Source organism: Ornithodoros turicata, chromosome 3 (assembly GCF_037126465.1).
Source record: "Ornithodoros turicata isolate Travis chromosome 3, ASM3712646v1, whole genome shotgun sequence".
In the NCBI taxonomy this organism is placed as follows: domain Eukaryota; kingdom Metazoa; phylum Arthropoda; class Arachnida; order Ixodida; family Argasidae; genus Ornithodoros; species Ornithodoros turicata.
Window position 1 is genome coordinate 229,795 of NC_088203.1, and position 12,530 is coordinate 242,324.

Genomic DNA, 12,530 nt, shown 5'->3' on the forward strand with positions numbered 1-12,530 from the left:
ACGAGGGGCGTTCAAGTCAAACCGGGACTTTTCATTTTTCGCAAAAGTAAAATGAACTTAGAGGCGAGAAATTAGTTTTATTTTTCAACGTAATATCCAGCTGGCACTAATGCACTTGTCCCTGCGTTTCACGAGGGCTTGGATGCCGGCAGCGTAGAAATCCTTACCGGTGCGTAGCAGCCATGATTGAACCGCATTCTTGACCTCGTCGTCGCAGCCGAAGTGGCATCCCCCAAGGAACGCCTTCAGTGGACCGAAGAGAGGGAAATGGCGAGGTCTGGACTGTAAGGGGAATGTGGGAGCAACTCCCAGCCAAGTTCCTGTAAGGTGCCTGTCGTGAGATGTGCGGTATGCGGGCGTGCATTGTCCTGTAGGAGGAGGACTCCTTTGATGATGAAAACCGGCTTTCCGAAACTGGAGGTGTTCATGAATGACAGTGTTCAACGTTCCCACAGAAAGGTTCGTCTTTCGAGCCAGTTCGAGACATGTTATCCGTCGGAGGATCGGGCGCTCCACAAGTTGATGTTCTCAGGAACTCTGACATTGGGCTCTGAGCCGTCCTGCCGCCGGGATCGGCCTGGACTGATGTACGGCCGTCTCGGAACCGTTTGCACCACTCAAACGCTTTGCTGCGGCTAAGTGTATCGTGGCCATACTGAGCCTCAAGTCTTCTGTGAATTTCAGGTGACTTTACGCCTTCATTCACGAGAAACTTCATGACGATTCGCTGTTCGATGTGCGCGCTCACCTCGTTGTCGGCCATCTTGTCCAGCACGTGTCTTCTGTTTTGCACAAACTTTGGACCACCATGTGGTGAACGCGGAGACCTGTCGCGTGTGAAAATGACGAAAAAGAAGTAGCGCGAGCCATTTGTACACTCAGGAGACAGAAAGTCCCGGTTTGACTTGAACACCCGTCGTCAGTCGTGACGTCGTCAGTCGTGACTGACAGGGCGTCAGTCGTGACGTTGCCCACATACGTGAGGCCGACAACGGCAAGCCCTTTCACCACCACCACCACCACCACCCCTCGTATATAGAGATCGCGTGAAACATCACAATATTTTTATTGGAAGAATGTGTTACTGCAAAGTGCTGTGAAATTCATCGCGAAATGTTGCCTTTGCGTGGACATGCACATGAGCAGAAAGTACGTCAGCACATATCTCCTCTTTACCACCTGACAGCTAATTATTGATGGCTCGATGAGTGGTCACCACGACCTATTAGATTATAACGACCATGTCAGGCGCACCCCTTCTATGCGCCGCATTTTTGGAAGGTAGCGGTGGCGCTTTTGATCGCCCTGTTGAAAAAAAGCTAAATAGGTTGTATGAGATCCTATTTACCCTATACAAATTGATGTAGGATCCTTTATGTCCTATTTTGTATCATGTGGGATAGTTGTGGGATCCTACATGTCCTATATTAATTCACATATAGGTGAGTCATAGGATCCTACATGTCTCATATTAGGCTATGTAGGAGAGTTGTGGCGTCCTACTTGTCCCATATTCGGCAATACAGGAGAGTTGTAGGACACGACATTGCCTGTATCCGGCTACGTATAGCAGACTTGTAGGATCCTACAAGGCATCAAAAAGGAGCTATGAGAGATCTTACGTGACCTGTTTGGTTTCATGTGGGGAGGACGTGGGGAATTATTTTGAGATATGGAAGTGATATATTAACACAGCAACAAACATTATTTGATTGCATATATATATATATATATAGACTACAAGTAATGAAGAGACTTGGGAGGTCGTATAAGGGTTAAAAACACTTGCTACTTTTATTACATTAATAATTAAGGGGGCGCTAGGAATAGATTTACAGTTAGGGGTCGACGTTTCGGCAGTCAGCGCTGCCAGTTCTGTTGAAGGCAGCGCTGACTGCCGAAACGTCGACCCCTAACTGTAAATCTATTCCTAGCGCCCCCTTAATTATTAATGTAATAAAAGTAGCAAGTGTTTTTAACCCTTATACGGCCTCCCAAGTCTCTTCATTACTTGTAGTCTATTTGTTTTCGCGTCCATCTGTACTCAGTTATACATTCATATATATATATATATATATATCCTTCAAAACTGGGGCCCAGGACGAACTAGTCATATTCAATCATGTTTGCACACATACGGCAGGTTATCAAGTGCGAATTCTATTAGAACCACTGCAAATGAATATATTTTTTTAGGTTGAAAACAACTGCCCAGTTATTGCTTCCTCAACTACTACAATACTTTGTACTTCAGCTTACCTTAGTATATCTGTACGAGCGGTGGACGTTCCACAGATGTTTCATTCTGAGGTTGATTATCATCATCATTCTACGCGTTTTCGTAGGGGCTATCGCTGTCGTCTGCTACGGTAGTCGTACACACGCTTCTACGCGTTCAGAATTCAAATTTCCATCGTCCAATCGTGTTGTGCCGATCAGTAGCGCCCCTGGCGGATCGTGCGGACAGGCTCCTCATAGGGTTTTCTGATTGTGACATGGTCGTTATAATCTAGTAGGTCGTGGTGGTCACTTATGATGGCAGTTGCGCTGCTTGACAACAGGGAAAACTGATCACTAATGCGCGAATAAATACGCATGCAGCAATACACTGAAAATCTTGGAAATATGCAGTAAAAATCTTGAATATATGCAACGTTTTTCATTATTTTTGGTACGAAAGCATTGCACCAAATGCCTATCTTATTAGGGATAACGCAGTAAAATAAAGCTGCCTTCGTTCTGCAGCACACGACAAAGAATACGTGCGCCACAGATATAAATCATGAAACTGAAGGCTTTGCGTTGGTGACTCATAAAACGGCGTAAACGCAAGCTAGCTGGTGGACGAGACAAATGACGAAACAAGCCTAGCCCCGTATTCCCAAACAACCCTGAGGGCTCCCTATGTAAGCGCTGGCCCTGAGGGAGGAGAATTTCGTTTCCCAAAGCGCCAGTATCTGGAAGGGGCGCCCTAAGGGCGCGCGCCAGCCAAGCAAGCTCGCGAGCTCCCTGTACGCCCCCTGAGGGACGCTCGGCTCGAAACAAACATGGAGGACATGTGCGATTTCAGATCGCGTCGAGCGATTCCATAACGGTTTTATGCCGACAGTGCGACGAACTCGGGAATGGGAAAAACCATCTTGAGCGGTACGACGAATATGAATTCAAAGAAAGATACTGCTTATCGAAGTCGTCTGTGCATTATACCAACGTCTCAACATCAGGAGGGGCATGGACAATCGTGGGTTCCCTTGTCCGCCCATCCAGTGATTGTTACAATCTTGCCATTTTAGCGCAAGACACATACACACATAAAGAGACGATGATGAGATGGGTACAATTCATATACCCAACAGTTATACAACATCTGAACACAATACTGACATGAAGTTTGCAAGACAAACGCCAGCAGATACCATAGTAGCAGACGACAGCCGTCGGAAGCGGAAATGAAGCGCGGTCGTGCGCATGCGCTTCTGCTTCGTTCTACGAGGAATCGGGCCGAATCCGAATCCCCTTCGAGCCTCCCGGTGGCCATCCCTTCGCTGAGCGCGTGCACGCAGGTCACGCGTGCACGTTTACGTTTGAGAAACGCATGCTGCCCTGAGGGGATGTTCGCCCTCAAGGGTCCCTGGGCTACGGGCGCCCTTAGGGCGAAGTTGCGGGTGGTTTGGGAATACGGCCGTAAGTATGTGCAGCATGAAACACATGACCATACGCGTATGCTCGTGTTGCTCATGCTCAGGCTTGTTTCGTCATGTCTTTGCGTTCGGTACTACGTCACGCCGATTAAAATGTGAACGTCTCCCGTTTTCACAACGGTAATGTGGCAAAGGTGAATCGGCCATGCACGCAGTAGAGGATGGAGCAGTCAGGGTACGGGCTGAACACCCCACCGGAAACACGGGAAATATTACTAGTTTAGCTGCAAAAGGGGCACAAAGCAGGAGAAACAGCTGTTTCTGTTGTGGCGCCTATACTGCTTTGTCCGTCCCTTTTGCAGCTTTGGGACAGGCTCCTCCCAATGGCGAAACTCTCCTAATAAACGGCTCTGCAGTTTTCCATCAGGACGAGCGTAGCCGCCACGGACTGGCGTCCAATGTATTGCTCCGTAGACGAAAGCGTGCTGGGCGAACGCAATGTATCCTGGACAGGTCCTGGTCGCACGTCACAGCAAACGTCAAGGCACACGTGACATTAAAGATGGCGGCGCCTGTGACTGGCGGCCAAACCGTTTGTAGACAATGCGGTTGTTGTTTCTGTACGACGTTTTGAATGTTTTTCGATCACGGTAATTATTTTTATCTGATAATCTCGTAGTCAAACGCGCAGTTTTGCACATAAGGTCCCGTATTGTTGACGACCTCCAAAAATGTGATGACGAGGGCGCGTTAAGACTCACTGAGCCGATGCGATGTACTTAAGCCACGGTGACTTAGGCTAAGGAGAAATGGGCTCACATGTTGCGGAGGAAGCACTGCATAGTTTACGCTGGCAAAGTACGTTCATCTCTTCTTGTTATGACGACGGAAATATGTCGGTATGTGGCAAAACGACATGTAAACAAGGTCACATGACCTCAGAATGGCGTTTTGACGTGTGACCAGAACAAGATGGCAGTTTTTCCAAAAGCACACGCTTGAAGGTAGTTGCAACAATGCCGGATTTGTGTCACCCGTGTGTGAGCCGTCTTCGCATTGCATTCTGGGATGCTCTTGTCTACCAATGCGTGACCGCTCACGTGACCCTCCAGACAGCACGGCGCCACCAAAGCGGACAACGCGTATTATGTTGAACGCGCACTTTTATTTCTGTATGTTCAGATGTTGGCTCTTTCATTAGAAGACGAGTCAGTGTGCAGAGCGTAAAAGGGGTAGGCGGGACCGGAAACATCAAGTGTGACAACGGTGACTTGCAACGTATGTACGTCTCTCGATTAAGTCGTAAAGAATGCTGTACCCAGAGCACCATTAATCAGATCTGTACAACAACAGATGATATGAAATGAATCTGCAGCGCAGTGTCCGGTCCCAAACGAACGATTCCAGATGTCTCGAACACACACAGGCGACTAAAACAGCTGATCATGTATACTTACGAATGAAACGTGTTCCCGTGACAGAGCTGCTTTCCGTTCAACGAGAGCTGCAGCCGGGACATGAACGTATTACCATCCGTCGTTTCTACGATGGTGCTCACATTTTCACAATAAATGACTTTCGAAAAGCAAAATCACATGGAGAGCAGCGTAAGGAACAAAGCCTTGCAAAAAAAGAAAAAAGCTTTAGAGAGGATCACGTGATGGCGACTCGAGCGACCGCTGCAGCCGCGCAGGCGGCGCTTGTCTTTAAAGGGGCACTAAACAGTTCGTGAAGGAACGTGGTTGACAATTACCAAACGTGTAATTCCTTTGCTTGCAGCGAGCGTATCTACCGATAAACAATGTCATTCAAAAAGCATAATCCGCCTCTCCTTCCTCCTCGGAGACCGCTTATAGTCTTGCACGTGCAGCAAAGCTGCATCTCAGTCACTGGACATGAGGGAGATTTCGGACTCCTAGTGATGTTTGCGTGAGGACGTGGCCATGTTTTGTGTGTTTGTTGCTGAAGCGGTAAAACATGCCAGTAATGAAACTTGTAAAACAATGGAGGAAATCAAATGAATCTGTAGCTGCATAGCGCCAGCTTGCAGCCACATGTCTATCCCAAAGCTCGATTTAGAGCTTCAAAGAGCGCTTCTCTCACGCATCCCGGGAACTTCCTTCTCTGTGCGAGAACATTACTTGATGTGCACTACTTGTTTGACTCGAAACGAGATTTCTCCCATTGAGAAAACATGAAAAGCAGCATCTTCCCGAAAAATCCGGTTTGTTCATTGATGATAAAATATATTGATGCATGAATGCCATGTGGAAGTTTCATTCGGCCATTCAGGGGGCAAGGGAAGGAAATGTTCCTCACGAATATGTCAAGCTGTATGAATAATGCCTCCTCATAACATCCTTACGAGACGACTTGTTGCACGGTCACGTGATCACGTGGACTTGGAGGTTGACCTTAATGCTAGGCGTGATTGCGTCCTTCTAGGAAGACGTACTTTTAACTTGTGACATTTGGCGTGGTGCTGCTCCACATTTCAAAGGTTGCGAGTGCGGTGAACACTCTGATGCTGACTGAGAGTAGGGTTGCCACCAGGCCGGTATTCTACCGGCACGGCCGGTTATTTGCTCTCTCTGCCGGTTGCCGGTAGGAAGGTGATACCGGCAGCATTTTGCCGGTATTTGTGGCACAACACCTTTCATAGGGGCTTTTACCGGGTTTTCCTTTCAACATTCCGCTGCAGCTTGAATAAATCTGGAGCACAGACCCAACTCCGTAGTCACCAGTCGTTTTCTTAGTTATTCATTATTATTATCATTGTTGTCTTGAGCCAGTACGCTCGTTCTTTCACTCTCTCTCTCTGTATACTGTCGACCCCTCACTTACTTTCCCTTTCCCGCGTACATTTCTTCCTTTCCCTCTATTCCACCTCCTCTCCCTCAGCCGGTATTTTTCACTGCGAAAGGTGGCAACCCTAACTGAGAGCCATATTTTATGTGGCCGCCACGAATTTGAGCCAATGTGCGTCCATGCGTCAAGAACGAAAGTTGTTGCACGGCTCACGTTGTAAATGTAAAGGCTCATTCAACCATCCGGGATTCTTGACCACAATCAATAAGTATAGCTCGGCATTTAACAGTATTACATTGGCGGCGACCTCCACTGGAGGCCGTGAACGGGATGCAATTTTTTACTACAACTGTGTTTTACCCCTTATAGGACTTGGTCACGAACAACAACAGCGTGGTTTTCCTTTTCCAATACAACAGAGTTTCTCTCTATCTGTTAATCAATGCCGTTGGCAACAAATAGAGACAAAGGATATCTTTCGTTTTGACTTTCAGTCGTGCCCAAGAACTCATTAACAACTCAATCATTCGACTCGACGCAAATGCAGTCATTGTCTCGCGTTCCACATTTCCTCTCGACACATTTTGAGGTCCGCAGATTTCAGAAAAGGACAACCATGAAAACGGCAAGCAGGAAAGCGTCTCATCTACATGATCAAGGATCACAAGAGCCTTTCGGCACTTGTTAAAACAGGGAAGAAAACTTGATTCATCGTGTCTGTGGTTGTCTGGTTTCAGGGTTTAAGAAAGGGTACTATCATATCTCGAACTGGGGATACACCATTCGAGTGTCGCCGGAGGAAAAAATGTTTCCCCAACATATGGACAGCCATAGGCGGAAACAGGGTTTCAAACGGGATACACCCGTCGGCATTCAGCTTCATAACCGTCCTTTGTCCGTTTTTTACCCAGCACTGGGGTTTTATCGATTTCAAAAGCAAGCCAATGCGATGGGTTTTGCATGTGAAGCCATTGTGATGGGTTTTGAAGGTAAAGTCATTGTGATTGGTTTTGAACGTGAGGTCGAATGATGAAGTCCCTGTTAAAAATTTTGAAGTTGACAATGTTTAGCCGGTACATGACGTTGCTTACATCTCGTGGGTGTTACTTATGCGAGCACGTGTGAACTGAAAGATAAATGTGGGTATAAACGCTTCTTGTCCGGTATGGGGCCTAATTTGCAGGTGGCGGGTGCTTGCTTTTCGTGGACGCCAGAGAAGGACTAGAACTAGAAGCAGTAGAAGTGAGTTTCATGCGTAGTGGGGAACGGACTGTACTATAGGCAAAGGCAACATGGCCTAGGTATGACCTTCTACGCCTCCAACAGAAAGCACGCTGAGGAATGGCTAAGAAATAAACGAAGACTACGTGACGTTGAAACAGAAAACGAGCGGATCTATGTGCACGAAAACTTAACTGAGACCAATAGAAGGTTGTTCCGACAGGCCAGGATAAAGGCAAAAACGCTCAACTATAAGGATAGTATGGCATAAGCACGGAACAACGTATACGTCAGAAAAAAGGATAACGGGAGGGCAACACGCATTGACAGAGAATGTGATCTGGAAAAGATTATACCCAGGTATCCCAGCACTGCAACATGTACTGTATGAATGATTTAGCTAATATTGTGACAAAGGCTAGCGTGTCTGCTGTTCATCTCAACATAACGGAGTTTGGCAATGAAAACAGTTGTACAGAGTGTAAAGCCTGCAATAACATTTATTGCATTGTCTGAGACCTGGTTAAATAATGACTTATTCTATTCCCTAGAGGGCTACAATGTAGAGTTTACGCATAGAACCACACTGGCTCCCACGGACAGATATCAGTATCAGTATAGACCTCTGTGAGTGCCAATTTATAGAAATGCTTCCACGCTATCTCTCGACCGTGACTTAACATTTGCTAATCGGCCTCTCGTTGTTGGCATCATGTATAGATCTCCGCTGAGTAATGCCTCTGCGTTTCTTGAAGCGCTGGATTGTGTTCTACATGACCTCACCCTTACGAAAACGAACGTAATTATCTTGGGTGACATTTACATCGACCTGCTCTGCAGTAATTCTACCTGTAATCACTATACCAAGAAATACTCTCGAATCATGGATTTAGACATATACTTGATGCTGCTATACAAGAGTCAGTATACAAAATACAAGTACACTGATAGATCACATTATCACTAATCTTTTTGTAGAAAACTTCAACTATGGCATAATGGCATGCGACATTTCGGACCATGATCTGATTATGTACCAGTAGCATTCTTGCTATACCAATTATAAAAGGCGTTCATTTTTAGACTACAATATTGCTGAATGTCACTTGAGAGCACAAACATGGGGATTCAGTTGCCGTGACAACATAAGACAAATTCACCTACTTCCACACGGCCCTAGAACCATTGTATAAAAATCCACTAGATTGCACAGTAAAAGAAGTACCTCTCGTAAAACGTGGGTAAAAAAAGAAGTCTGTTAATATCCATAAAACACAAAAACAACTTGTATAAGAAGTGGAGGATGTACCCTGAGAATATGACTCTGCGTGTTCGCTACACTAGATACAGTAATATATTAAAAAGGGTACTTAACGCTGCCAAAGAGAAGCACTTTTCTGCCTCTATAAATGAATGTGCTAAAGACACAAAGGAGGTCTGGAAGGTAAGTAACACTGCTATATAAACCGACCTACTAAGATGTCAAACGAGATTTCATCCATCATGGGCGAACAGGGGAAATTAGTCAGTGGCAAAGTCGAAATAACAAATGCATTTAACAACTATTTCTCTATCATTACTGAGCATGTGAATTTCCTTCCGGCCACAGACGCGCACCTCTTTTCCGTCCCAGATAACCCTGTAACTTCTTTTCTCACACCAGTCACTGTCGAAGAAGTTTCGTCTGTGCTGGGTGTTCTCCGAACGTTGTAAAAAAAATCCACAGGCCACGATAACGTTCCTGCCAGCTTCCCAAAGAAGTTCCGCCACTTGCTTGCTGGTATCATTGCTGACCTTGTCAATGAGATGTTTACTAGTGGCGTCTGTCCTAAGGAGCTAAAAGTAGCTCGATTTGTACCCATATAGAAAAAGGGTAGGAAACTCCATCTGGCGAGCTACCGGCCGCTTGCCACATTGTCTTCTCTGAGTAAGGTAATTGAAGAACTTATGTTGAGGAGGCTTGAAAGTCCACGGGCACTCAGTAATGTCACGGAAAGAATTAAGCGCAACATAGATTCAAAGCTGCTCACTATGGGCATCTTTGTTGACTTGTCCAAGGCTTTTCGACCTGATCGATCGTAACATCTTACTGTTAAAAATGCAAAAGTACGGAACACGTGGGTTTACCTTAGAACTAATTAAGAGCTATCTCACTGAGAAAGAGCAGTTCGTAGCAATTGGAAAGCACGTGTCACAACGCAGCGTCTGCGGAATCGGAGTGCCACAGGTAGTGGCGGATCCAAGGAGACAGTCTCCCCCACTACGCGCTCCGACAATACCGCCTCCCCCCCAAACCGAGAGTCGGGATCCGCCCCTGGCCACAGGGCTCGATTTTGGGCCTTTTTTTTTATTCCTGGCCTTTATTAATGACTTGCCTAACTACCTGCACGAAAGCTGTGTCCTCTACGCGGATGATACCAACATCTTCGTAGACGGCAAAACACCTGACGAGCTGTTTAAGCGAGCGAACAACGTGCTGGATACGTTAACAAAATGGCTTTCGAGCAACAAACTTGTTCCGAACTTCGCGAAATCAAATTACGTTGTGTTTCGCCCTTCTCAAAGCCAGCTACAGTTCGATAACTATCACCTCTACTTCTCTTAACACCATCCACCAAGAGTACAGCTAACCAAGTTTTTAGGCGTAATCCTAGAGGAACACTTAAACTGGAGCAACCACATCCTTACAATTCGTAACAAGATGTGCTCTGGGCTGTACGCACTATCGAAAACACAACGATTCTTTTCCATGCACACTCTACTTAACATGTATTATGCATTAGTAGGTGGAAACCTTAACTACGCATTGGAGGTATATGGTCTCACCTATACACAACACTTGGCCCGCTATATCTATTGCAAAAAAGGGCGCTACGTATATTACTGCAAATGTCGCCGAGAAACTCCCATCTCGTTTGCATTTAACTTGCTATCCGCCATGGACATTTTCACCTTAATAAAGTACAAAGTTTGCTCGCTGGTACACAAAATAATTCATGGCAATAACGTTACTCATATCGTCTCATTTACTCGTTATTCCTCCACCTGCAACTTACGAAGGGATGAATGGATGGTCAAGCTCCCTGTCCCGGCCGCGTACGAACTATGGCAAATTTACCCTAGAGTACTGCGGTGGAAAGGAATGGAATACCTTACCTATAACGATAAGGCAAGAACCAAAACAAAACTTAAGCCAAATCTTATGCACAAAATGCAATAACAAATCGTTTAAATGGTCTCTTACCCCAAGCTGCGCATGTCGTACTTTTCTTAAAGGTTATTGCTATGTGTACTTGTAACTTCATTTGATGTTCAGAGCACTTGATGTAACTTTATTTTGCTGTTATGGTCCACTGACTGGGGATTGCATCACAGGCTTGACCTAGCAATCCTGTTAATTACATTGTACGCAATTCTACTGTTGCAAATAAATACTTCTTCTTCTTCACTGTACTAGGATGCAAATGTAAGCGCTAGTGGAGAGGACTTTCGGCGCATTGAACTTTGGACTTTCGCGCTGTTATGTCTGGCCCGCGGGGGGGATATACGTTTATTTCGGACAGGTCAGCCTGACCAAAGGCCGGCTTGCTGTTCCTAAATCAAAATCTGTCACAAAGATGAAGTAAAAACAAATATAAGATTATGTCTGGCTCGCTCGCCAGCAAAAAGCGATGGGGTGTAGCGGCTGTTTGTGTTTTACGTTCTGCATGCTTTTTCGTGGATGACTTTTGTCCATGCAGTAGTCGTGCAGTATGGCTTCAACAGCCCCGTATGCGTGTCTGTGCTAAGTCATGTCACGAGCCGGAATAAGACCAGACCGGAGCAATTAAGTCAAAAAGAAAACCCGTGTACTGCGCAGGTTGCACAATCCATGTTACAATTCAGTGCAAAAATTTCCCATTGCAACTGTTATAAGCACTTACGAGCCTTGGGTTATCGGTCGCTGTGGGTCATGGAGTTGAACTTCAGAACTCGTCATCATTCGAATTTTACTCCGATTATGGAACTTGAAGTGTGCGATGGGGTTTCAAGGTGAATGATGGGTTATGATGTGATGGGTTCTGAAGTTGAAGTTGAATGAAGGTCTGCGTGATGTGATGGTTTATGATGGTTATGTGATGGGCTGCGCGGAAATCCGATCATGATGTGATGTTAAATGAATTCTTGGAGAAATGCGGACGTATGTGCGTATACGACAGTAGAGAAAATGTCTGAAATTCTCGCATCCACCATACTCACTGGACCTGACATCTGTTCGGCGGAATCACAGACGATGACGTCAAATAATTGTCACTTTTTCTTTTTTTCACGGTATCCACGCATTGCGCTTGTGTCGAATGCGGGAGGTGATAATATGATGTCTCTTATATAATGCAAATAAAAATAAACTACGGTCACTTTCTATGACTGCGTCTCGTATAACTTGAGTCTTTTTTCACGAGACTGGAACCATGGTCGATCCTTGACAGCTGAAACACTAAGCATCATCATTTGTTTGCGTTTGCTTCCATGATGCTTGTGCCTATCGTCAATGCCGCTCTGAAGGTAAAATAGATACCGTAGCCGTGATCATTGACTTCCTTCTCCGCACAAAATTTCATTTGACTGTTTCAGTACTTTTTAGCACCATCGTAATGACGCGTCGAGGGGACGTGACGCAATGGTTGACATTCGTTAAAATACGATTTAACGCGAGTAACAAAATGCACGCACTCATTTACATGGAATAAGAGGGGTTGCGCTCTCACAAGAGCATAAAAGAAGCAAGGCTTTCGGCAGATATTTGAGGTATGCTAAACGAAAACCTTTGAAACAAGTATAAATCATGTGACTAATAATCTGAGAACGGCTGCCACATAT

At 45.6% G+C, this 12,530-nt stretch overlaps 1 protein-coding gene across 2 annotated transcripts in view; it reads left to right on the plus strand.

Annotated features, from left to right (window-relative positions):
- Positions 1-12,530, plus strand: part of LOC135387760 (LHFPL tetraspan subfamily member 3 protein-like) — a 59,955-nt gene that overhangs the window by 24,423 nt on the left and 23,002 nt on the right. The gene's annotated exons all lie outside the window — the stretch shown is intronic.